The following is a 25,091-nucleotide window of genomic DNA, read 5'->3' as shown; positions in this document are numbered from 1 at the left end:
ATTAAGTCCTACACTCAGTACATTCCTGTGGGTACCACTTAAGACGTGTCCTTTGTCCTTGTAGGCCATTTGTAACAAATAACGCAATGATAATCAGGGTCTGCATGTGAGTAACGGCAGCTTTTGAAATGTCTTAAATATCTCTGCGTTATTCCCATGTGCGAACATGAACAGACGTCTGGGGATCTCCGTTGTTAGGTAAACTGCTCATTACCGTATGATGTGAGTAAGCAAGCCGTTCGTCAAAAGTCAGCAATCCGCTATTTGGCAGGTTAATACGAGGACATTGTAATGCGATTTACATTTGGGGATAAATGAGGATAATGATACGGAAAAAAAATAAAAACTTACCTCTGTGGATCTACCCTTTAGTGTGAAGCGCTGCACGCCGGCAGCCAGAGGAGCTCTTAGTGTGAAGCGCTGCACGCCGGCAGCCAGAGGAGCTCTTAGTGTGAAGCGCTGCACGCCGGCAGCCAGAGGAGCTCTTAGTGTGAAGCGCTGCGCGCCGGCAGCCAGAGGAGCTCTTAGTGTGAAGCGCTGCACGCCGGCAGTCAGAGGAGCTCTTAGTGTGAAGCGCTGCGCGCCGGCAGCCAGAGGAGCTCTTAGTGTGAAGCACTGCACGCCGGCAGCCAGAGGAGCTCTTAGTGTGAAGCGCTGCACGCCGGCAGCCAGAGGAGCTCTTAGTGTTGAAGCGCTGCGCGCCGGCAGCCAGAGGAGCTCTTAGTGTGAAGCGCTGCGCGCCGGCAGCCAGAGGAGCTCTTAGTGTGAAGCGTTGCACGCCGGCAGCCAGAGGAGCTCTTAGTGTGAAGCGCTGCACGCCGGCAGTCAGAGGAGCTCTTAGTGTGAAGCGCTGCACGCCGGCAGCCAGAGGAGCTCTTAGTGTGAAGCGCTGCACGCCGGCAGCCAGAGGAGCTCTTAGTGTTGAAGCGCTGCGCGCCGGCAGCCAGAGGAGCTCTTAGTGTTGAAGCGCTGCACGCTGGCAGCCAGAGGAGCTCTTACTGTTGAAGCGCTGCACGCCGGCAGCCAGAGGAGCTCTTAGTGTTGAAGCGCTGCACGCCGGCAGCCAGAGGAGCTCTTAGTGTGAAGCGCTGCACGCCGGCAGTCAGAGGAGCTCTTAGTGTTGAAGCGCTGCACGCCGGCAGCCAGAGGAGCTCTTAGTGTGAAGCGCTGCACGCCGGCAGCCAGAGGAGCTCTTAGTGTGAAGCGCTGCACGCCGGCAGCCAGAGGAGCTCTTAGTGTTGAAGCGCTGCACGCTGGCAGCCAGAGGAGCTCTTAGTGTGAAGCGCTGCGCGCCGGCAGCCAGAGGAGCTCTTAGTGTGAAGCGCTGCACGCCGGCAGCCAGAGGAGCTCTTAGTGTTGAAGCGCTGCACGCCGGCAGCCAGAGGAGCTCTTAGTGTGAAGCGCTGCACGCTGGCAGCCAGAGGAGCTCTTAGTGTTGAAGCGCTGCACGCCGGCAGCCAGAGGAGCTCTTAGTGTTGAAGCGCTGCACGCCGGCAGCCAGAGGAGCTCTTAGTGTTGAAGCGCTGCACGCCGGCAGTCAGAGGAGCTCTTAGTGTTGAAGCGCTGCGCGCCGGCAGCCAGAGGAGCTCTTAGTGTTGAAGCGCTGCGCGCCGGCAGCCAGAGGAGCTCTTAGTGTTGAAGCGCTGCACGCCGGCAGTCAGAGGAGCTCTTAGTGTTGAAGCGCTGCGCGCCGGCAGCCAGAGGAGCTCTTAGTGTTGAAGCGCTGCGCGCCGGCAGCCAGAGGAGCTCTTAGTGTTGAAGCGCTGCACGCCGGCAGCCAGAGGAGCTCTTAGTGTGAAGCGCTGCACGCTGGCAGCCAGAGGAGCTCTTAGTGTTGAAGCGCTGCACGCTGGCAGCCAGAGGAGCTCTTAGTGTTGAAGCGCTGCACGCTGGCAGCCAGAGGAGCTCTTAGTGTGAAGCGCTGCGCGCCGGCAGCCAGAGGAGCTCTTAGTGTGAAGCGCTGCACGCCGGCAGCCAGAGGAGCTCTTAGTGTTGAAGCGCTGCACGCCGGCAGCCAGAGGAGCTCTTAGTGTGAAGCGCTGCACGCTGGCAGCCAGAGGAGCTCTTAGTGTTGAAGCGCTGCACGCCGGTGGCCAGTGGAGCTCTTAGTGTGAAGCGCTGCACGCCGGCGGCCAGAGGAGCTCTTAGTGTGGAAGCGCTGCACGCCGGCAGCCAGAGGAGCTCTTAGTGTTGAAGCGCTGCACGCCGGCAGCCAGAGGAGCTCTTAGTGTGAAGCGCTGCACGCCGGCAGCCAGAGGAGCTCTTAGTGTTGAAGCGCTGCACGCCGGCAGTCAGAGGAGCTCTTAGTGTGAAGCGCTGCACGCCGGCAGCCAGAGGAGCTCTTAGTGTTGAAGCGCTGCACGCCGGCAGCCAGAGGAGCTCTTAGTGTTGAAGCGCTGCACGCCGGCAGCCAGAGGAGCTCTAAGTGTTGAAGCGCTGCACGCCGGCAGTCAGAGGAGCTCTTAGTGTGAAGCGCTGCACGCCGGCAGTCAGAGGAGCTCTTAGTGTGAAGCGCTGCACGCCGGCAGCCAGAGGAGCTCTTAGTGTGAAGCGCTGCACGCCGGCAGCCAGAGGAGCTCTTAGTGTGAAGCGCTGCACGCCGGCAGCCAGAGGAGCTCTTAGTGTGGAAGCGCTGCACGCCGGCAGCCAGAGGAGCTCTTAGTGTTGAAGCGCTGCACGCCGGCAGCCAGAGGAGCTCTTAGTGTGAAGCTCTGCACGCCGGCAGCCAGAGGAGCTCTTAGTGTGAAGCGCTGCACGCCGGCAGCCAGAGGAGCTCTTAGTGTGAAGCGCTGCACGCCGGCAGTCAGAGGAGCTCTTAGTGTGAAGCGCTGCACGCCGGCAGCCAGAGGAGCTCTTAGTGTTGAAGCGCTGCACGCCGGCAGCCAGAGGAGCTCTAAGTGTTGAAGCGCTGCACGCCGGCAGTCAGAGGAGCTCTTAGTGTGAAGCGCTGCACGCCGGCAGCCAGAGGAGCTCTTAGTGTTGAAGCGCTGCACGCCGGCAGCCAGAGGAGCTCTAAGTGTTGAAGCGCTGCACGCCGGCAGTCAGAGGAGCTCTTAGTGTGAAGCGCTGCACGCCGGCAGCCAGAGGAGCTCTTAGTGTTGAAGCGCTGCACGCCGGCAGCCAGAGGAGCTCTTAGTGTTGAAGCGCTGCACGCCGGCAGTCAGAGGAGCTCTTAGTGTTGAAGCGCTGCACGCCGGCAGTCAGAGGAGCTCTTAGTGTTGAAGCGCTGCACGCCGGCAGTCAGAGGAGCTCTTAGTGTGAAGCGCTGCACGCCGGCAGCCAGAGGAGCTCTTAGTGTTGAAGCGCTGCACGCCGGCAGCCAGAGGAGCTCTTAGTGTTGAAGCGCTGCACGCCGGCAGCCAGAGGAGCTCTTAGTGTTGAAGCGCTGCACGCCGGCAGCCAGAGGAGCTCTTAGTGTGAAGCGCTGCACGCCGGCAGCCAGAGGAGCTCTTAGTGTGAAGCGCTGCACGCCGGCAGTCAGAGGAGCTCTTAGTGTGAAGCGCTGCACGCCGGCAGCCAGAGGAGCTCTTAGTGTTGAAGCGCTGCACGCCGGCAGCCAGAGGAGCTCTTAGTGTGAAGCGCTGCACGCCGGCAGCCAGAGGAGCTCTTAGTGTGAAGCGCTGCACGCCGGCAGCCAGAGGAGCTCTTAGTGTGAAGCGCTGCGCGCCGGCAGCCAGAGGAGCTCTTAGTGTGAAGCGCTGCACGCCGGCGGCCAGAGGAGCTCTTAGTGTGAAGCGCTGCACGCCGGCAGCCAGAGGAGCTCTTAGTGTGAAGCGCTGCACGCCGGCAGTCAGAGGAGCTCTTAGTGTGAAGCGCTGCACGCCGGCGGCCAGAGGAGCTCTTAGTGTTGAAGCGCTGCACGCCGGCAGCCAGAGGAGCTCTTAGTGTGAAGCGCTGCAAGCCGGCGGCCAGAGGAGCTCTTAGTGTTGAAGCGCTGCACGCCGGCAGCCAGAGGAGCTCTTAGTGTTGAAGCGCTGCACGCCGGCAGCCAGAGGAGCTCTTAGTGTTGAAGCGCTGCACGCCGGCAGTCAGAGGAGCTCTTAGTGTGAAGCGCTGCACGCCGGCAGCCAGAGGAGCTCTTAGTGTGAAGCGCTGCGCGCCGGCAGCCAGAGGAGCTCTTAGTGTGAAGCGCTGCACGCCGGCAGTCAGAGGAGCTCTTAGTGTGAAGCGCTGCACGCCGGCAGCCAGAGGAGCTCTTAGTGTGAAGCGCTGCACGCCGGCAGCCAGAGGAGCTCTTAGTGTTGAAGCGCTGCACGCCGGCAGCCAGAGGAGCTCTTAGTGTGAAGCGCTGCGCGCCGGCAGCCAGAGGAGCTCTTAGTGTGAAGCACTGCACGCCGGCAGCCAGAGGAGCTCTTAGTGTGAAGCGCTGCACGCCGGCAGCCAGAGGAGCTCTTAGTGTGAAGCGCTGCACGCCGGCAGCCAGAGGAGCTCTTAGTGTTGAAGCGCTGCACGCCGGCAGTCAGAGGAGCTCTTAGTGTTGAAGCTCTGCACGCCGGCAGTCAGAGGAGCTCTTAGTGTTGAAGCGCTGCACGCCGGCAGCCAGAGGAGCTCTTAGTGTTGAAGCGCTGCACGCCGGCAGCCAGAGGAGCTCTTAGTGTGAAGCGCTGCGCGCCGGCAGCCAGAGGAGCTCTTAGTGTGAAGCGTTGCACGCCGGCAGTCAGAGGAGCTCTTAGTGTGAAGCGCTGCACGCCGGCAGCCAGAGGAGCTCTTAGTGTGAAGCGCTGCACGCCGGCAGCCAGAGGAGCTCTTAGTGTTGAAGCGCTGCACGCCGGCAGCCAGAGGAGCTCTTAGTGTTGAAGCGCTGCACGCTGGCAGCCAGAGGAGCTCTTAGTGTGAAGCGCTGCGCGCCGGCAGCCAGAGGAGCTCTTAGTGTGAAGCGCTGCACGCCGGCAGCCAGAGGAGCTCTTAGTGTGAAGCGCTGCGCGCCGGCAGCCAGAGGAGCTCTTAGTGTGAAGCGTTGCACGCCGGCAGTCAGAGGAGCTCTTAGTGTTGAAGCGCTGCACGCCGGCAGCCAGAGGAGCTCTTAGTGTTGAAGCGCTGCACGCTGGCAGCCAGAGGAGCTCTTAGTGTTGAAGCGCTGCACGCCGGTGGCCAGTGGAGCTCTTAGTGTGAAGCGCTGCACGCCGGCAGCCAGAGGAGCTCTTAGTGTGGAAGCGCTGCACGCCGGCAGCCAGAGGAGCTCTTAGTGTTGAAGCGCTGCACGCCGGCAGCCAGAGGAGCTCTTAGTGTTGAAGCGCTGCGCGCCGGCAGCCAGAGGAGCTCTTAGTGTGAAGCGCTGCACGCCGGCAGCCAGAGGAGCTCTTAGTGTTGAAGCGCTGCACGCCGGCAGCCAGAGGAGCTCTTAGTGTTGAAGCGCTGCACGCCGGCAGCCAGAGGAGCTCTTAGTGTTGAAGCGCTGCACGCCGGCAGCCAGAGGAGCTCTTAGTGTTGAAGCGCTGCACGCCGGCAGCCAGAGGAGCTCTTAGTGTGAAGCGCTGCACGCCGGCAGCCAGAGGAGCTCTTAGTGTTGAAGCGCTGCACGCCGGCAGCCAGAGGAGCTCTAAGTGTTGAAGCGCTGCACGCCGGCAGTCAGAGGAGCTCTTAGTGTGAAGCGCTGCACGCCGGCAGTCAGAGGAGCTCTTAGTGTGAAGCGCTGCACGCCGGCAGTCAGAGGAGCTCTTAGTGTTGAAGCGCTGCACGCCGGCAGTCAGAGGAGCTCTTAGTGTTGAAGCGCTGCACGCCGGCAGTCAGAGGAGCTCTTAGTGTGAAGCGCTGCACGCCGGCAGCCAGAGGAGCTCTTAGTGTTGAAGCGCTGCACGCCGGCAGCCAGAGGAGCTCTTAGTGTGAAGCGCTGCACGCCGGCAGCCAGAGGAGCTCTTAGTGTGAAGCGCTGCACGCCGGCAGTCAGAGGAGCTCTTAGTGTGAAGCGCTGCACGCCGGCAGCCAGAGGAGCTCTTAGTGTTGAAGCGCTGCACGCCGGCAGCCAGAGGAGCTCTTAGTGTGAAGCGCTGCACGCCGGCAGCCAGAGGAGGTCTTAGTGTTGAAGCGCTGCACGCCGGCAGCCAGAGGAGCTCTTAGTGTTGAAGCGCTGCACGCCGGCAGCCAGAGGAGCTCTTAGTGTGAAGCGCTGCACGCCGGCAGCCAGAGGAGCTCTTAGTGTGAAGCGCTGCGCGCCGGCAGCCAGAGGAGCTCTTAGTGTGAAGCGCTGCACGCCGGCGGCCAGAGGAGCTCTTAGTGTGAAGCGCTGCACGCCGGCAGCCAGAGGAGCTCTTAGTGTGAAGCGCTGCACGCCGGCAGCCAGAGGAGCTCTAAGTGTTGAAGCGCTGCACGCCGGCAGTCAGAGGAGCTCTTAGTATGAAGCGCTGCACGCCGGCAGCCAGAGGAGCTCTTAGTGTGAAGCGCTGCACGCCGGCAGCCAGAGGAGCTCTTAGTGGGAAGCGCTGCACGCCGGCAGCCAGAGGAGCTCTTAGTGGGAAGCGCTGCACGCCGGCAGTCAGAGGAGCTCTTAGTGTGAAGCGCTGCACGCCGGCGGCCAGAGGAGCTCTTAGTGTTGAAGCGCTGCACGCCGGCAGCCAGAGGAGCTCTTAGTGTGAAGCGCTGCAAGCCGGCGGCCAGAGGAGCTCTTAGTGTTGAAGCGCTGCACGCCGGCAGCCAGAGGAGCTCTTAGTGTTGAAGCGCTGCACGCCGGCAGCCAGAGGAGCTCTTAGTGTTGAAGCGCTGCACGCCGGCAGTCAGAGGAGCTCTTAGTGTGAAGCGCTGCACGCCGGCAGCCAGAGGAGCTCTTAGTGTGAAGCGCTGCACGCCGGCAGCCAGAGGAGCTCTTAGTGTTGAAGCGCTGCGCACCGGCAGTCAGAGGAGCTCTTAGTGTGAAGCGCTGCACGCCGGCAGTCAGAGGAGCTCTTAGTGTGAAGCGCTGCACGCCGGCAGCCAGAGGAGCTCTTAGTGTGAAGCACTGCACGCCGGCAGCCAGAGGAGCTCTTAGTGTTGAAGCGCTGCACGCCGGCAGCCAGAGGAGCTCTTAGTGTTGAAGCGCTGCATGCCGGCAGCCAGAGGAGCTCTTAGTGTGAAGCGCTGCACGCCGGCAGCCAGAGGAGCTCTTAGTGTTGAAGCGCTGCACGCCGGCAGCCAGAGGAGCTCTTAGTGTTGAAGCGCTGCACGCCGGCAGCCAGAGGAGCTCTTAGTGTTGAAGCGCTGCACGCCGGCAGCCAGAGGAGCTCTTAGTGTGAAGCGCTGCACGCCGGCAGCCAGAGGAGCTCTTAGTGTGAAGCGCTGCACGCCGGCAGCCAGAGGAGCTCTTAGTGTGAAGCGCTGCACGCCGGCAGCCAGAGGAGCTCTTAGTGTGAAGCGCTGCACGCCGGCAGCCAGAGGAGCTCTTAGTGTTGAAGCGCTGCACGCCGGCAGCCAGAGGAGCTCTTAGTGTGAAGCGCTGCACGCCGGCAGCCAGAGGAGCTCTTAGTGTGAAGCGCTGCACGCCGGCAGCCAGAGGAGCTCTTAGTGTGAAGCGCTGCACGCCGGCAGCCAGAGGAGCTCTTAGTGTGAAGCGCTGCACGCCGGCAGCCAGAGGAGCTCTTAGTGTTGAAGCGCTGCACGCCGGCAGCCAGAGGAGCTCTTAGTGTTGAAGCGCTGCACGCCGGCAGCCAGAGGAGCTCTTAGTGTTGAAGCGCTGCACGCCGGCAGCCAGAGGAGCTCTTAGTGTTGAAGCGCTGCACGCCGGCAGCCAGAGGAGCTCTTAGTGTTGAAGCGCTGCACGCCGGCAGCCAGAGGAGCTCTTAGTGTGAAGCACTGCACGCCGGCAGCCAGAGGAGCTCTTAGTGTGAAGCGCTGCACGCCGGCAGCCAGAGGAGCTCTTAGTGTGAAGCGCTGCACGCCGGCAGCCAGAGGAGCTCTTAGTGTGAAGCGCTGCACGCCGGCAGCCAGAGGAGCTCTTAGTGTGAAGCGCTGCACGCCGGCAGCCAGAGGAGCTCTTAGTGTTGAAGCGCTGCACGCCGGCAGCCAGAGGAGCTCTTAGTGTTGAAGCGCTGCACGCCGGCAGCCAGAGGAGCTCTTAGTGTGAAGCGCTGCACGCCGGCAGCCAGAGGAGCTCTTAGTGTTGAAGCGCTGCACGCCGGCAGCCAGAGGAGCTCTTAGTGTGAAGCGCTGCACGCCGGCAGCCAGAGGAGCTCTTAGTGTGAAGCGCTGCAAGCCGGCGGCCAGAGGAGCTCTTAGTGTGAAGCGCTGCACGCCGGCAGCCAGAGGAGCTCTTAGTGTTGAAGCGCTGCACGCCGGCAGCCAGAGGAGCTCTTAGTGTGAAGCGCTGCAAGCCGGCGGCCAGAGGAGCTCTTAGTGTGAAGCGCTGCACGCCGGCAGCCAGAGGAGCTCTTAGTGTGAAGCGCTGCACGCCGGCAGCCAGAGGAGCTCTTAGTGTGAAGCGCTGCACGCCGGCAGCCAGAGGAGCTCTTAGTGTGAAGCGCTGCACGCCGGCAGCCAGAGGAGCTCTTAGTGTTGAAGCGCTGCACGCCGGCGGCCAGAGGAGCTCTTAGTGTGAAGCGCTGCACGCCGGCGGCCAGAGGAGCTCTTAGTGTGAAGCGCTGCACGCCGGCAGCCAGAGGAGCTCTTAGTGTGAAGCGCTGCACGCCGGCAGCCAGAGGAGCTCTTAGTGTTGAAGCGCTGCACGCCGGCGGCCAGAGGAGCTCTTAGTGTGAAGCGCTGCACGCCGGCGGCCAGAGGAGCTCTTAGTGTTGGAGCGCTGCACGCCGGCAGCCAGAGGAGCTCTTAGTGTGAAGCGCTGCACGCCGGCAGCCAGAGGAGCTCTTAGTGTTGAAGCGCTGCACGCCGGCAGTCAGAGGAGCTCTTAGTGTGAAGCGCTACACGCCGGCGGCCAGAGGAGCTCTTAGTGTTGAAGCGCTGCACGCCGGCAGTCAGAGGAGCTCTTAGTGTGAAGCGCTGCACGCCGGCAGCCAGAGGAGCTCTTAGTGTTGAAGCGCTGCACGCCGGCAGCCAGAGGAGCTCTTAGTGTGAAGCGCTGCACACCGGCAGCCAGAGGAGCTCTTAGTGTGAAGCGCTGCACGCCGGCAGCCAGAGGAGCTCTTAGTGTTGGAGCGCTGCACGCCGGCGGCCAGAGGAGCTCTTAGTGTGAAGCTCTGCACGCCGGCAGCCAGAGGAGCTCTTAGTGTTGAAGCGCTGCGCACCGGCAGCCAGAGGAGCTCTTAGTGTGAAGCGCTGCACGCCGGCAGCCAGAGGAGCTCTTAGTGTTGAAGCGCTGCGCACCGGCAGCCAGAGGAGCTCTTAGTGTTGAAGCGCTGCACGCCGGCAGCCAGAGGAGCTCTTAGTGTTGAAGCGCTGCACGCCGGCAGCCAGAGGAGCTCTTAGTGTGAAGCGCTGCACGCCGGCAGCCAGAGGAGCTCTTAGTGTGAAGCGCTGCACGCCGGCGGCCAGAGGAGCTCTTAGTGTGAAGCTCTGCACGCCGGCAGCCAGAGGAGCTCTTAGTGTTGAAGCGCTGCACGCCGGCAGCCAGAGGAGCTCTTAGTGTTGAAGCGCTGCACGCCGGCAGCCAGAGGAGCTCTTAGTGTTGAAGCGCTGCACGCCGGCAGCCAGAGGAGCTCTTAGTGTGAAGCGCTGCACGCCGGCAGCCAGAGGAGCTCTTAGTGTTGAAGCGCTGCACGCCGGCAGCCAGAGGAGCTCTAAGTGTTGAAGCGCTGCACGCCGGCAGCCAGAGGAGCTCTTAGTGTTGAAGCGCTGCGCGCCGGCAGTCAGAGGAGCTCTTAGTGTGAAGCGCTGCGCACCGGCAGCCAGAGGAGCTCTTAGTGTGAAGCGCTGCGCACCGGCAGCCAGAGGAGCTCTTAGTGTTGAAGCGCTGCACGCCGGCAGCCAGAGGAGCTCTTAGTGTTGAAGCGCTGCACGCCGGCAGTCAGAGGAGCTCTTAGTGTTGAAGCGCTGCACGCCGGCAGTCAGAGGAGCTCTTAGTGTTGAAGCGCTGCACGCCGGCAGCCAGAGGAGCTCTTAGTGTTGAAGCGCTGCACGCCGGCAGCCAGAGGAGCTCTAAGTGTTGAAGCGCTGCACGCCGGCAGCCAGAGGAGCTCTTAGTGTGAAGCGCTGCACGCCGGCAGCCAGAGGAGCTCTTAGTGTTGAAGCGCTGCACGCCGGCAGCCAGAGGAGCTCTAAGTGTTGAAGCGCTGCACGCCGGCAGCCAGAGGAGCTCTTAGTGTTGAAGCGCTGCGCGCCGGCAGTCAGAGGAGCTCTTAGTGTGAAGCGCTGCGCACCGGCAGCCAGAGGAGCTCTTAGTGTGAAGCGCTGCGCACCGGCAGCCAGAGGAGCTCTTAGTGTTGAAGCGCTGCACGCCGGCAGCCAGAGGAGCTCTTAGTGTTGAAGCGCTGCACGCCGGCAGTCAGAGGAGCTCTTAGTGTTGAAGCGCTGCACGCCGGCAGCCAGAGGAGCTCTTAGTGTTGAAGCGCTGCACGCCGGCAGCCAGAGGAGCTCTTAGTGTGGAAGCGCTGCACGCCGGCAGCCAGAGGAGCTCTTAGTGTTGAAGCGCTGCACGCCGGCAGCCAGAGGAGCTCTTAGTGTGAAGCGCTGCACGCCGGCAGCCAGAGGAGCTCTTAGTGTGAAGCGCTGCACGCCGGCGGCCAGAGGAGCTCTTAGTGTGAAGCGCTGCACGCCGGCAGCCAGAGGAGCTCTTAGTGTGAAGCGCTGCGCGCCGGCAGCCAGAGGAGCTCTTAGTGTTGAAGCGCTGCACGCCGGCAGCCGGAGGAGCTCTTAGTGTTGAAGCGCTGCACGCCGGCAGCCAGAGGAGCTCTTAGTGTTGAAGCGCTGCACGCCGGCAGCCGGAGGAGCTCTTAGTGTGAAGCGCTGCACGCCGGCAGCCGGAGGAGCTCTTACTGTTGAAGCGCTGCACGCCGGCAGCCAGAGGAGGTCTTAGTGTGAAGCGCTGCGCGCCGGCAGTCAGAGGAGCTCTTACTGTTGAAGCGCTGCACGCCGGCAGCCAGAGGAGCTCTTAGTGTTGAAGCGCTGCACGCCGGCAGTCAGAGGAGCTCTTACTGTTGAAGCGCTGCACGCCGGCAGCCAGAGGAGCTCTTAGTGTGAAGCGCTGCACGCCGGCAGCCAGAGGAGCTCTTAGTGTGAAGCGCTGCACGCCGGCAGCCAGAGGAGCTCTTAGTGTTGAAGCGCTGCACGCCGGCAGCCAGAGGAGCTCTTAGTGTTGAAGCGCTGCACGCCGGCAGCCAGAGGAGCTCTTAGTGTTGAAGCGCTGCACGCCGGCAGCCAGAGGAGGTCTTAGTGTGAAGCGCTGCACGCCGGCAGCCAGAGGAGCTCTTAGTGTTGAAGCGCTGCACGCCGGCAGCCAGAGGAGCTCTTAGTGTTGAAGCGCTGCACGCCGGCAGTCAGAGGAGCTCTTACTGTTGAAGCGCTGCACGCCGGCAGCCAGAGGAGCTCTTAGTGTTGAAGCGCTGCACGCCGGCAGCCAGAGGAGCTCTTAGTGTGAAGCGCTGCACGCCGGCAGCCAGAGGAGCTCTTAGTGTGAAGCGCTGCACGCCGGCAGCCAGAGGAGCTCTAAGTGTTGAAGCGCTGCACGCCGGCAGCCAGAGGAGCTCTTAGTGTGAAGCGCTGCACGCCGGCAGCCAGAGGAGCTCTTAGTGTGAAGCGCTGCACGCCGGCAGCCAGAGGAGCTCTTAGTGTGAAGCGCTGCACGCCGGCAGCCAGAGGAGCTCTTAGTGTGAAGCGCTGCACGCCGGCAGCCAGAGGAGCTCTTAGTGTTGAAGCGCTGCGCTCCGGCAGCCAGAGGAGCTCTTAGTGTTGAAGCGCTGCGCGCCGGCAGCCAGAGGAGCTCTTAGTGTGAAGCGCTGCACGCCGGCAGTCAGAGGAGCTCTTAGTGTTGAAGCGCTGCACGCCGGCAGCCAGAGGAGCTCTTAGTGTGAAGCGCTGCACGCCGGCAGCCAGAGGAGCTCTTAGTGTGAAGCGCTGCGCGCCGGCAGCCAGAGGAGCTCTTAGTGTGAAGCGCTGCACGCCGGCAGTCAGAGGAGCTCTTAGTGTTGAAGCGCTGCACGCCGGCAGCCAGAGGAGCTCTTAGTGTGAAGCGCTGCACGCCGGCAGCCAGAGGAGCTCTTAGTGTTGAAGCGCTGCGCGCCGGCAGTCAGAGGAGCTCTTAGTGTGAAGCGCTGCACGCCGGCAGCCAGAGGAGCTCTTAGTGTGAAGCGCTGCACGCCGGCAGCCAGAGGAGCTCTTAGTGTGAAGCGCTGCACGCCGGCAGCCAGAGGAGCTCTTAGTGTGAAGCGCTGCACGCCGGCGGCCAGAGGAGCTCTTAGTGTGAAGCGCTGCACGCCGGCAGCCAGAGGAGCTCTTAGTGTGAAGCGCTGCACGCCGGCAGCCAGAGGAGCTCTTAGTGTGAAGCGCTGCACGCCGGCAGCCAGAGGAGCTCTTAGTGTTGAAGCGCTGCACGCCGGCAGCCAGAGGAGCTCTTAGTGTGAAGCGCTGCACGCCGGCAGTCAGAGGAGCTCTTAGTGTTGAAGCGCTGCACGCCGGCAGCCAGAGGTGCTCTTAGTGTGAAGCGCTGCACGCCGGCAGCCAGAGGAGCTCTTAGTGTTGAAGCGCTGCACGCCGGCAGCCAGAGGAGCTCTTAGTGTGAAGCGCTGCACGCCGGCAGCCAGAGGAGCTCTTAGTGTTGAAGCGCTGCACGCCGGCAGCCAGAGGAGCTCTTAGTGTTGAAGCGCTGCACGCCGGCAGCCAGAGGAGCTCTTAGTGTTGAAGCGCTGCACGCCGGCAGCCAGAGGAGCTCTTAGTGTTGAAGCGCTGCACGCCGGCAGCCAGAGGAGCTCTTAGTGTTGAAGCGCTGCACGCCGGCAGTCAGAGGAGCTCTTAGTGTTGAAGCGCTGCACGCCGGCAGCCAGAGGAGCTCTTAGTGTGAAGCGCTGCACGCCGGCGGCCAGAGGAGCTCTTAGTGTTGAAGCGCTGCACGCCGGCGGCCAGAGGAGCTCTTAGTGTGAAGCGCTGCACGCCGGCGGCCAGAGGAGCTCTTAGTGTTGAAGCGCTGCACGCCGGCAGCCAGAGGAGCTCTTAGTGTGAAGCGCTGCGCGCCGGCAGCCAGAGGAGCTCTTAGTGTTGAAGCGCTGCACGCCGGCGGCCAGAGGAGCTCTTAGTGTTGAAGCGCTGCACGCCGGCAGCCAGAGGAGCTCTTAGTGTGAAGCGCTGCACGCCGGCAGCCAGAGGAGCTCTTAGTGTGAAGCGCTGCACGCCGGCAGCCAGAGGAGCTCTTAGTGTTGAAGCGCTGCACGCCGGCAGCCAGAGGAGCTCTTAGTGTGAAGCGCTGCACGCCGGCAGCCAGAGGAGCTCTTAGTGTGAAGCGCTGCGCGCCGGCAGCCAGAGGAGCTCTTAGTGTTGAAGCGCTGCACGCCGGCAGCCAGAGGAGCTCTTAGTGTGAAGCGCTGCACGCCGGCAGCCAGAGGAGCTCTTAGTGTTGAAGCGCTGCACGCCGGCAGCCAGAGGAGCTCTTAGTGTTGAAGCGCTGCACGCCGGCAGCCAGAGGAGCTCTTAGTGTTGAAGCGCTGCACGCCGGCAGCCAGAGGAGCTCTTAGTGTGAAGCGCTGCACGCCGGCAGCCAGAGGAGCTCTTAGTGTTGAAGCGCTGCACGCCGGCAGCCAGAGGAGCTCTTAGTGTGAAGCGCTGCACGCCGGCAGCCAGAGGAGCTCTTAGTGTTGAAGCGCTGCACGCCGGCAGCCAGAGGAGCTCTTAGTGTTGAAGCGCTGCACGCCGGCAGCCAGAGGAGCTCTTAGTGTTGAAGCGCTGCACGCCGGCAGCGAGAGGAGCTCTTAGTGTGAAGCGCTGCACGCCGGCAGCCAGAGGAGCTCTTAGTGTTGAAGCGCTGCACGCCGGCAGCCAGAGGAGCTCTTAGTGTGAAGCGCTGCACGCCGGCAGCCAGAGGAGCTCTTAGTGTGAAGCGCTGCACGCCGGCAGCCAGAGGAGCTCTTAGTGTTGAAGCGCTGCACGCCGGCAGCCAGAGGAGCTCTTAGTGTTGAAGCGCTGCACGCCGGCGGCCAGAGGAGCTCTTAGTGTTGAAGCGCTGCACGCCGGCAGCCAGAGGAGCTCTTAGTGTTGAAGCGCTGCGCGCCGGCAGCCAGAGGAGCTCTAAGTGTTGAAGCGCTGCACGCCGGCGGCCAGAGGAGCTCTTAGTGTTGAAGCGCTGCACGCCGGCAGCCAGAGGAGCTCTTAGTGTTGAAGCGCTGCACACCGGCAGTCAGAGGAGCTCTTAGTGTGAAGCGCTGCACGCCGGCAGCCAGAGGAGCTCTTAGTGTTGAAGCGCTGCACGCCGGCAGTCAGAGGAGCTCTTAGTGTGAAGCGCTGCACGCCGGCGGCCAGAGGAGCTCTTAGTGTTGAAGCGCTGCGCGCCGGCAGCCGGAGGAGCTCTTAGTGTGAAGCGCTGCACGCCGGCAGCCAGAGGAGCTCTTAGTGTTGAAGCGCTGCACGCCGGCGGCCAGAGGAGCTCTTAGTGTGAAGCGCTGCACGCCGGCAGCCAGAGGAGCTCTTAGTGTGAAGCGCTGCACGCCGGCAGCCAGAGGAGCTCTTAGTGTGAAGCGCTGCACGCCGGCAGCCAGAGGAGCTCTTAGTGTTGAAGCGCTGCACGCCGGCAGCCAGAGGAGCTCTTAGTGTGAAGCGCTGCACGCCGGCAGCCAGAGGAGCTCTTAGTGTGAAGCGCTGCACGCCGGCAGTCAGAGGAGCTCTTAGTGTGAAGCGCTGCACGCCGGCAGCCAGAGGAGCTCTTAGTGTGAAGCGCTGCACGCCGGTGGCCAGAGGAGCTCTTAGTGTTGAAGCGCTGCACGCCGGCAGCCAGAGGAGCTCTTAGTGTGAAGCGCTGCACGCCGGCAGCCAGAGGAGCTCTTAGTGTGAAGCGCTGCACGCCGGCAGCCAGAGGAGCTCTTAGTGTGGAAGCGCTGCACGCCGGCAGCCAGAGGAGCTCTTAGTGTGAAGCGCTGCACGCCGGCAGCCAGAGGAGCTCTTAGTGTTGAAGCGCTGCACGCCGGCAGCCAGAGGAGCTCTTAGTGTTGAAGCGCTGCACGCCGGCAGCCAGAGGAGCTCTTAGTGTTGAAGCGCTGCACGCCGGCAGCCAGAGGTGCTCTTAGTGTTGAAGCGCTGCACGCCGGCAGCCAGAGGAGCTCTTAGTGTGAAGCGCTGCGCGCCGGCAGCCAGAGGTGCTCTTAGTGTTGAAGCGCTGCACGCCGGCAGCCAGAGGAGCTCTTAGTGTGAAGCGCTGCACGCCGGCAGCCAGAGGAGCTCTTAGTGTGAAGCGCTGCGCGCCGGCAGCCAGAGGAACTCTTAGTGTGAAGCGCTGCACGCCGGCAGTCAGAGGAGCTCTTAGTGTGAAGCGCTGCACGCCGGCAGCCAGAGGAGCTCTAAGTGTTGAAGCGCTGCGCGCCGGCAGCCAGAGGAACTCTTAGTGTGAAGCGCTGCACGCCGGCAGCCAGAGGAGCTCTTAGTGTGGAAGCGCTGCACGCCGGCAGCCAGAGGAGCTCTTAGTGTTGAAGCGCTGCACGCCGGCAGCCAGAGGAGCTCTTAGTGTGAAGCGCTGCACGCCGGCAGCCAGAGGAGCTCTTAGTGTTGAAGCGCTGCACGCCGGCAGCGAGAGGAGCTCTTAGTGTGAAGCGCTGCACGCCGGCAGCCAGAGGAGCTCTTAGTGTGAAGCGCTGCACGCCGGCAGCCAGAGGAGCTCTTAGTGTGAAGCGCTGCACGCCGGCAGCCAGAGGAGCTCTTAGTGTGAAGCGCTGCGCGCCGGCAGCCAGAGGAGCTCTTAGTGTGAAGCGCTGCGCGCCGGCGGCCAGAGGAGCTCTTAGTGTTGAAGCGCTGCGCGCCGGCAGCCAGAGGAGCTCTTAGTGTTGAAGCGCTGCACGCCGGCAGCCAGAGGAGCTCTTAGTGTTGAAGCGCTGCACGCCGGCAGCCAGAGGAGCTCTTAGTGTTGAAGCGCTGCACGCCGGCAGCCAGAGGAGCTCTTAGTGTTGAAGCGCTGCACGCCGGCAGCCAGAGGAGCTCTTAGTGTTGAAGCGCTGCACGCCGGCAGCCAGAGGAGCTCTTAGTGTTGAAGCGCTGCACGCCGGCAGCCAGAGGAGCTCTTAGTGTTGAAGCGCTGCACGCCGGCAGCCAGAGGAGCTCTTAGTGTGAAGCGCTGCACGCCGGCAGCCAGAGGAGCTCTTAGTGTTGAAGCGCTGCACGCCGGCGGCCAGAGGAGCTCTTAGTGTTGAAGCGCTGCACGCCGGCAGTCAGAGGAGCTCTTAGTGTTGAAGCGCTGCACGCCGGCAGCCAGAGGAGCTCTTAGTGTGAAGCGCTGCACGCCGGCAGCCAGAGGAGCTCTTAGTGTGAAGCGCTGCACGCCGGCAGCCAGAGGAGCTCTTAGTGTGAAGCGCTGCACGCCGGCAGCCAGAGGAGCTCTAAGTGTTGAAGCGCTGCACGCCGGCAGCCAGAGGAGCTCTTAGTGTGAAGCGCTGCACGCCGGCAGCCAGAGGAGCTCTTAGTGTTGAAGCGCTGCACGCCGGCGGCCAGAGGAGCTCTTAGTGTGAAGCGCTGCACGCCGGCAGCCAGAGGAGCTCTTAGTGTGAAGCGCTGCACGCCGGCAGCCAGAGGAGCTCTTAGTGTGAAGCGCTGCACGCCGGCAGCCAGAGGAGCTCTTAGTGTGAAGCGCTGCACGCCGGCAGCCAGAGGAGCTCTTAGTGTGAAGCGCTGCACGCCGGCAGCCAGAGGAGCTCTTAGTGTGAAGCGCTGCACGCCGGCAGCCAGAGGTGCTCTTAGTGTTGAAGCGCTGCACGCCGGCAGCCAGAGGAGCTCTTAGTGTGAAGCGCTGCACGCCGGCAGTCAGAGGAGCTCTTAGTGTGAAGCGCTGCGCGCCGGCAGCCAGAGGAGCTCTTAGTGTGAAGCGCTGCACGCCGGCAGCCAGAGGAGCTCTTAGTGTGAAGCGCTGCATGCCGGCAGCCAGAGGAGCTCTTAGTGTTGAAGCGCTGCACACCGGCAGTCAGAGGAGCTCTTAGTGTTGAAGCTCTGCACGCCGGCAGCCAGAGGAGCTCTTAGTGTGAAGCGCTGCACGCCGGCAACCAGAGGAGCTCTTAGTGTTGAAGCGCTGCATGCCGGCAGTCAGAGGAGCTCTTAGTGTTGAAGCTCTGCGCGCCGGCAGCCAGAGGAGCTCTTAGTGTTGAAGCGCTGCACGCCGGCAGCCAGAGGAGCTCTTAGTGTGAAGCGCTGCACACCGGCAGTCAGAGGAGCTCTTAGTGTTGAAGCGCTGCATGCCGGCAGTCAGAGGAGCTCTTAGTGTGAAGCGCTGCACGCCGGCAACCAGAGGAGCTCTTAGTGTTGAAGCGCTGCATGCCGGCAGTCAGAGGAGCTCTTAGTGTTGAAGCGCTGCACGCCGGCAGCCAGAGGAGCTCTTAGTGTTGAAGCGCTGCTCGTCGGCAGCCAGAGGAGCTCTTAGTGTTGAAGCGCTGCACGCCGGCAGTCAGAGGAGCTCTTAGTGTTGAAGCGCTGCACGCCGGCAGCGAGAGGAGCTCTTAGTGTGAAGCGCTGCTCGTCGGCAGCCAGAGGAGCTCTTAGTGTTGAAGCGCTGCACGCCGGCAGCCAGAGGAGCTCTTAGTGTGAAGCGCTGCACGCCGGCAGCCAGAGGAGCTCTTAGTGTTGAAGCGCTGCACGCCGGCAGCCAGAGGAGCTCTTAGTGTGAAGCGCTGCACGCCGGCAGCCAGAGGAGCTCTTAGTGTGAAGCGCTGCACGCCGGCAGCCAGAGGAGCTCTTAGTGTTGAAGCGCTGCACGCCGGCAGCCAGAGGAGCTCTTAGTGTGAAGCGCTGCACGCCGGCAGCCAGAGGAGCTCTTAGTGTGAAGCGCTGCACGCCGGCAGCCAGAGGAGCTCTTAGTGTTGAAGCGCTGCACGCCGGCAGCCAGAGGAGCTCTTAGTGTGAAGCGCTGCACGCCGGCAGCCAGAGGAGCTCTTAGTGTTGAAGCGCTGCACGCCGGCGGCCAGAGGAGCTCTTAGTGTGAAGCGCTGCACGCCGGCAGCCAGAGGAGCTCTTAGTGTGAAGCGCTGCACGCCGGCAGCCAGAGGAGCTCTTAGTGTGAAGCGCTGCACGCCGGCAGCCAGAGGAGCTCTTAGTGTTGAAGCGCTGCACGCCGGCAGCCAGAGGAGCTCTTAGTGTGAAGCGCTGCACGCCGGCAGCCAGAGGAGCTCTTAGTGTGAAGCGCTGCACGCCGGCAGTCAGAGGAGCTCTTAGTGTGAAGCGCTGCACGCCGGCAGCCAGAGGAGCTCTTAGTGTGAAGCGCTGCACGCCGGCAGCCAGAGGAGCTCTTAGTGTGGAAGCGCTGCACGCCGGCAGCCAGAGGAGCTCTTAGTGTGAAGCGCTGCACGCCGGCAGCCAGAGGAGCTCTTAGTGTTGAAGCGCTGCACGCCGGCAGTCAGAGGAGCTCTTAGTGTGAAGCGCTGCACGCCGGCAGCCAGAGGAGCTCTTAGTGTGAAGCGCTGCACGCCGGCAGCCAGAGGAGCTCTTAGTGTGAAGCGCTGCACGCCGGCAGCCAGAGGAGCTCTTAGTGTGAAGCGCTGCACGCCGGCAGCCAGAGGAGCTCTTAGTGTGAAGCGCTGCACGCCGGCAGCCAGAGGAGCTCTTAGTGTGAAGCGCTGCACGCCGGCAGCCAGAGGAGCTCTAGTGTTGAAGCGCTGCACGCCGGCAGTCAGAGGAGCTCTTAGTGTTGAAGCGCTGCACGCCGGCAGCCAGAGGAGCTCTTAGTGTGAAGCGCTGCACGCCGGCAGCCAGAGGTGCTCTTAGTGTGAAGCGCTGCACGCCGGCAGCCAGAGGAGCTCTAAGTGTTGAAGCGCTGCACGCCGGCAGCCAGAGGAGCTCTTAGTGTGAAGCGCTGCACGCCGGCAGCCAGAGGAGCTCTTAGTGTGAAGCGCTGCACGCCGGCAGTCAGAGGAGCTCTTAGTGTGAAGCGCTGCACGCCGGCAGCCAGAGGAGCTCTAAGTGTTGAAGCGCTGCACGCCGGCAGCCAGAGGAGCTCTAAGTGTTGAAGCGCTGCACGCCGGCAGCCAGAGGAGCTCTTAGTGTGAAGCGCTGCACGCCGGCAGCCAGAGGAGCTCTTAGTGTGAAGCGCTGCACGCCGGCAGCGAGAGGAGCTCTTAGTGTTGAAGCGCTGCACGCCGGCAGCCAGAGGAGCTCTTAGTGTTGAAGCGCTGCACGCCGGCAGCCAGAGGAGCTCTTAGTGTGAAGCGCTGCACGCCGGCAGCCAGAGGAGCTCTTAGTGTTGAAGCGCTGCACGCCGGCAGCCAGAGGAGCTCTTAGTGTTGAAGCGCTGCACGCCGGCAGCCAGAGGAGCTCTTAGTGTGAAGCGCTGCACGCCGGCAGCCAGAGGAGCTCTTAGTGTTGAAGCGCTGCACGCCGGCAGCCAGAGGAGCTCTTAGTGTGAAGAGCTGCACGCCGGCAGCGAGAGGAGCTCTTAGTGTGAAGCGCTGCACGCCGGCAGCCAGAGGAGCTCTTAGTGTTGAAGCGCTGCACGCCGGCAGCCAGAGGAGCTCTTAGTGTGAAGCGCTGCACGCCGGCAGCCAGAGGAGCTCTTAGTGTTGAAGCGCTGCACGCCGGCAGCCAGAGGAGCTCTTAGTGTGAAGCGCTGCACGCCGGCAGCCAGAGGAGCTCTTAGTGTGAAGCGCTGCACGCCGGCAGCCAGAGGAGCTCTTAGTGTGAAGCGCTGCACGCCGGCAGCCAGAGGAGCTCTTAGTGTTGAAGCGCTGCACGCCGGCAGCCAGAGGAGCTCTTAGTGTGAAGCACTGCACGCCGGCAGCCAGAGGAGCTCTTAGTGTGAAGCGCTGCACGCCGGCAGCCAGAGGAGCTCTTAGTGTTGAAGCGCTGCACGCCGGCAGCCAGAGGAGCTCTTAGTGTGAAGCGCTGCACGCCGGCAGCCAGAGGAGCTCTTAGTGTTGAAGCGCTGCACGCCGGCAGCCAGAGGAGCTCTTAGTGTTGAAGCGCTGCACGCCGGCAGCCAGAGGAGCTCTTAGTGTTGAAGCGCTGCACGCCGGCAGCCAGAGGAGCTCTTAGTGTGAAGCGCTGCACGCCGGCAGCCAGAGGAGCTCTTAGTGTTGAAGCGCTGCACGCCGGCGGCCAGAGGAGCTCTTAGTGTTGAAGCGCTGCACGCCGGCAGCCAGAGGAGCTCTTAGTGTGAAGCGCTGCACGCCGGCAGCCAGAGGAGCTCTTAGTGTGAAGCGCTGCGCGCCGGCAGCCAGAGGAGCTCTTAGTGTGAAGCGCTGCACGCCGGCAGCCAGAGGAGCTCTTAGTGTGAAGCGCTGCGCGCCGGCAGCCAGAGGAGCTCTTAGTGTTGAAGCGCTGCACGCCGGCAGCCAGAGGAGCTCTTAGTGTTGAAGCGCTGCACGCCGGCAGCCAGAGGAGCTCTTAGTGTGAAGCGCTGCACGCCGGCAGCCAGAGGAGCTCTTAGTGTTGAAGCGCTGCACGCCGGCAGCCAGAGGAGCTCTTAGTGTTGAAGCGCTGCACGCCGGCAGCCAGAGGAGCTCTTAGTGTGAAGCGCTGCACGCCGGCAGCCAGAGGAGCTCTTAGTGTGAAGCGCTGCACGCCGGCAGCCAGAGGAGCTCTTAGTGTGAAGCGCTGCACGCCGGCAGCCAGAGGAGCTCTTAGTGTGAAGCGCTGCACGCCGGCAGCCAGAGGAGCTCTTAGTGTGAAGCGCTGCACGCCGGCAGCCAGAGGAGCTCTTAGTGTGAAGCGCTGCACGCCGGCAGCCAGAGGAGCTCTTAGTGTGAAGCGCTGCACGCCGGCAGCCAGAGGTGCTCTTAGTGTTGAAGCGCTGCACGCCGGCAGCCAGAGGAGCTCTTAGTGTGAAGCGCTGCACGCCGGCAGCCAGAGGAGCTCTTAGTGTGAAGCGCTGCACGCCGGCAGCCAGAGGTGCTCTTAGTGTTGAAGCGCTGCACGCCGGCAGCCAGAGGAGCTCTTAGTGTGAAGCGCTGCACGCCGGCAGCCAGAGGAGCTCTTAGTGTGAAGCGCTGCACGCCGGCAGCCAGAGGAGCTCTTAGTGTGAAGCGCTGCACGCCGGCAGCCAGAGGAGCTCTTAGTGTTGAAGCGCTGCACACCGGCAGTCAGAGGAGCTCTTAGTGTTGAAGCTCTGCACGCCGGCAGCCGGAGGAGCTCTTAGTGTGAAGCGCTGCACGCCGGCAGCCAGAGGAGCTCTTAGTGTTGAAGCGCTGCACACCGGCAGCCGGAGGAGCTCTTAGTGTGAAGCGCTGCACGCCGGCAGCCAGAGGAGCTCTTAGTGTTGAAGCGCTGCACGCCGGCAGCCAGAGGAGCTCTTAGTGTTGAAGCGCTGCACACCGGCAGTCAGAGGAGCTCTTAGTGTTGAAGCGCTGCACACCGGCAGTCAGAGGAGCTCTTAGTGTTGAAGCTCTGCACGCCGGCAGCCGGAGGAGCTCTTAGTGTGAAGCGCTGCACGCCGGCAGCCAGAGGAGCTCTTAGTGTTGAAGCGCTGCACACCGGCAGTCAGAGGAGCTCTTAGTGTTGAAGCTCTGCACGCCGGCAGCCAGAGGAGCTCTTAGTGTGAAGCGCTGCACGCCGGCAACCAGAGGAGCTCTTAGTGTTGAAGCGCTGCATGCCGGCAGTCAGAGGAGCTCTTAGTGTTGAAGCTCTGCACGCCGGCGGCCAGAGGAGCTCTTAGTGTGAAGCGCTGCACACCGGCAGTCAGAGGAGCTCTTAGTGTTGAAGCTCTGCACGCCGGCAGCCAGAGGAGCTCTTAGTGTGAAGCGCTGCACGCCGGCAACCAGAGGAGCTCTTAGTGTTGAAGCGCTGCACGCCGGCAGCCAGAGGAGCTCTTAGTGTTGAAGCGCTGCACGCCGGCAGCCAGAGGAGCTCTTAGTGTTGAAGCGCTGCACGCCGGCAGCCAGAGGAGCTCTTAGTGTGAAGCGCTGCACACCGGCAGTCAGAGGAGCTCTTAGTGTTGAAGCGCTGCTCGTCGGCAGCCAGAGGAGCTCTTAGTGTTGAAGCGCTGCACGCCGGCAGTCAGAGGAGCTCTTAGTGTTGAAGCGCTGCTCGTCGGCAGCCAGAGGAGCTCTTAGTGTGAAGCGCTGCACGCCGGCAGCCAGAGGAGCTCTTAGTGTTGAAGCGCTGCACGCCGGCAGCCAGAGGAGCTCTTAGTGTGAAGCGCTGCACGCCGGCAGCCAGAGGAGCTCTTAGTGTGAAGCGCTGCACGCCGGCAGCCAGAGGAGCTCTTAGTGTGAAGCGCTGCACGCCGGCAGCCAGAGGAGCTCTAAGTGTTGAAGCGCTGCACGCCGGCAGCCAGAGGAGCTCTTAGTGTTGAAGCGCTGCACGCCGGCAGCCAGAGGAGCTCTTAGTGTGAAGCGCTGCACGCCGGCAGCCAGAGGAGCTCTTAGTGTGAAGCGCTGCACGCCGGCAGCCAGAGGAGCTCTTAGTGTGAAGCGCTGCACGCCGGCAGCCAGAGGAGCTCTTAGTGTTGAAGCGCTGCACGCCGGCAGCCAGAGGAGCTCTTAGTGTGAAGCGCTGCACGCCGGCAGCCAGAGGAGCTCTTAGTGTGAAGCGCTGCACGCCGGCAGCCAGAGGAGCTCTTAGTGTGAAGCGCTGCACGCCGGCAGCCAGAGGAGCTCTTAGTGTGAAGCGCTGCACGCCGGCAGCCGGAGGAGCTCTTAGTGTTGGAGCGCTGCACGCCGGCAGCCAGAGGAGCTCTTAGTGTGAAGCGTTGCACGCCGGCAGCCAGAGGAGCTCTTAGTGTTGAAGCGCTGCACGCCGGCAGCCAGAGGAGCTCTTAGTGTTGAAGCGCTGCACGCCGGCAGCCAGAGGAGCTCTTAGTGTTGAAGCGCTGCGCGCCGGCAGCCAGAGGAGCTCTTAGTGTTGAAGCGCTGCACGCCGGCAGCCAGAGGAGCTCTTAGTGTGAAGCGCTGCACGCCGGCAGTCAGAGGAGCTCTTAGTGTTGAAGCGCTGCACGCCGGCGGCCAGAGGAGCTCTAAGTGTGAAGCGCTACACGCCGGCGGCCAGAGGAGCTCTTAGTGTGAAGCGCTACACGCCGGCGGCCAGAGGAGCTCTTAGTGTGAAGCGCTGCACGCCGGCAGCCAGAGGAGCTCTTAGTGTGAAGCGCTGCACGCCGGCAGCCAGAGGAGCTCTTAGTGTTGAAGCGCTGCACGCCGGCAGCCAGAGGAGCTCTTAGTGTGAAGCGCTGCACGCCGGCAGCCAGAGGAGCTCTTAGTGTTGAAGCGCTGCACGCCGGCAGCCAGAGGAGCTCTTAGTGTGAAGCGCTGCACGCCGGCAGCCAGAGGAGCTCTTAGTGTGAAGCGCTGCACGCCGGCAGCCAGAGGAGCTCTTAGTGTGAAGCGCTGCACGCCGGCAGCCAGAGGAGCTCTTAGTGTGAAGCGCTGCACGCCGGCAGCCAGAGGAGCTCTTAGTGTGAAGCGCTGCACGCCGGCAGCCAGAGGAGCTCTTAGTGTGAAGCGCTGCACGCCGGCAGCCAGAGGTGCTCTTAGTGTGAAGCGCTGCACGCCGGCAGCCAGAGGAGCTCTTAGTGTTGAAGCGCTGCACGCCGGCAGCCAGAGGTGCTCTTAGTGTTGAAGCGCTGCGCGCCGGCAGCCAGAGGAGCTCTTAGTGTTGAAGCGCTGCACGCCGGCAGCCAGAGGAGCTCTTAGTGTGAAGCGCTGCACGCCGGCAGCCAGAGGAGCTCTTAGTGTTGAAGCGCTGCGCGCCGGCAGTCAGAGGAGCTCTTAGTGTGAAGCGCTGCACGCCGGCAGCCAGAGGAGCTCTTAGTGTGAAGCGCTGCACGCCGGCAGCGAGAGGAGCTCTTAGTGTTGAAGCGCTGCACGCCGGCAGCCAGAGGAGCTCTTAGTGTTGAAGCGCTGCACGCCGGCAGCCAGAGGAGCTCTTAGTGTGAAGCGCTGCACGCCGGCAGCCAGAGGAGCTCTTAGTGTTGAAGCGCTGCACGCCGGCAGCCAGAGGAGCTCTTAGTGTGAAGCGCTGCACGCCGGCAGCCAGAGGAGCTCTTAGTGTGAAGCGCTGCACGCCGGCAGTCAGAGGAGCTCTTACTGTGAAGCGCTGCACGCCGGCAGCCAGAGGAGCTCTTAGTGTGAAGCGCTGCACGCCGGCAGCCGGAGGAGCTCTTAGTGTTGAAGCGCTGCACGCCGGCAGCCAGAGGAGCTCTTAGTGTGAAGCGCTGCACGCCGGCAGTCAGAGGAGCTCTTAGTGTGAAGCGCTGCACGCCGGCAGCCAGAGGAGCTCTTAGTGTGAAGCGCTGCACGCCGGCGGCCAGAGGAGCTCTTAGTGTGAAGCGCTGCACGCCGGCAGCCAGAGGAGCTCTTAGTGTTGAAGCGCTGCACGCCGGCAGGCAGAAGAGCTCTTAGTGGGAAGCGCTGCACGCCGGCAGCCAGAGGAGCTCTTAGTGTGAAGCGCTGCACGCCGGCAGCCAGAGGAGCTCTTAGTGTGAAGCGCTGCACGCCGGCAGCCAGAGGAGCTCTTAGTGGGAAGCGCTGCACGCCGGCAGCCAGAGGAGCTCTTAGTGTGGAAGCGCTGCACGCCGGCAGCCAGAGGAGCTCTTAGTGTTGAAGCGCTGCACGCCGGCAGCCAGGGGAGCTCTTAGTGTTGAAGCGCTGCACGCCGGCAGCCAGAGGAGCTCTTAGTGTGAAGCGCTGCACGCCGGCAGCCAGAGGAGCTCTTAGTGTTGAAGCGCTGCACGCCGGCAGCCAGAGGAGCTCTTAGTGTGAAGCGCTGCACGCCGGCAGCCAGAGGAGCTCTTAGTGTGAAGCGCTGCACGCCGGCAGCCAGAGGAGCTCTTAGTGTGAAGCGCTGCACGCCGGCAGCCAGAGGAGCTCTTAGTGTGAAGCGCTGCACGCCGGCAGGCAGAAGAGCTCTTAGTGGGAAGCGCTGCACGCCGGCAGCCAGAGGAGCTCTTAGTGTTGAAGCGCTGCACGCCGGCAGCCAGAGGAGCTCTTAGTGTTGAAGCGCTGCACGCCGGCAGCCAGAGGAGCTCTTAGTGTTGAAGCGCTGCACGCCGGCAGGCAGAAGAGCTCTTAGTGGGAAGCGCTGCACGCCGGCAGCCAGAGGAGCTCTTAGTGTGAAGCGCTGCACGCCGGCAGCCAGAGGAGCTCTTAGTGTGAAGCGCTGCACGCCGGCAGCCAGAGGAGCTCTTAGTGTTGAAGCGCTGC

Source organism: Ascaphus truei, chromosome 2 (genome assembly GCF_040206685.1).
Source record: "Ascaphus truei isolate aAscTru1 chromosome 2, aAscTru1.hap1, whole genome shotgun sequence".
Lineage (NCBI taxonomy): Eukaryota > Metazoa > Chordata > Amphibia > Anura > Ascaphidae > Ascaphus > Ascaphus truei.
This window is presented reverse-complemented; position numbering follows the sequence as displayed.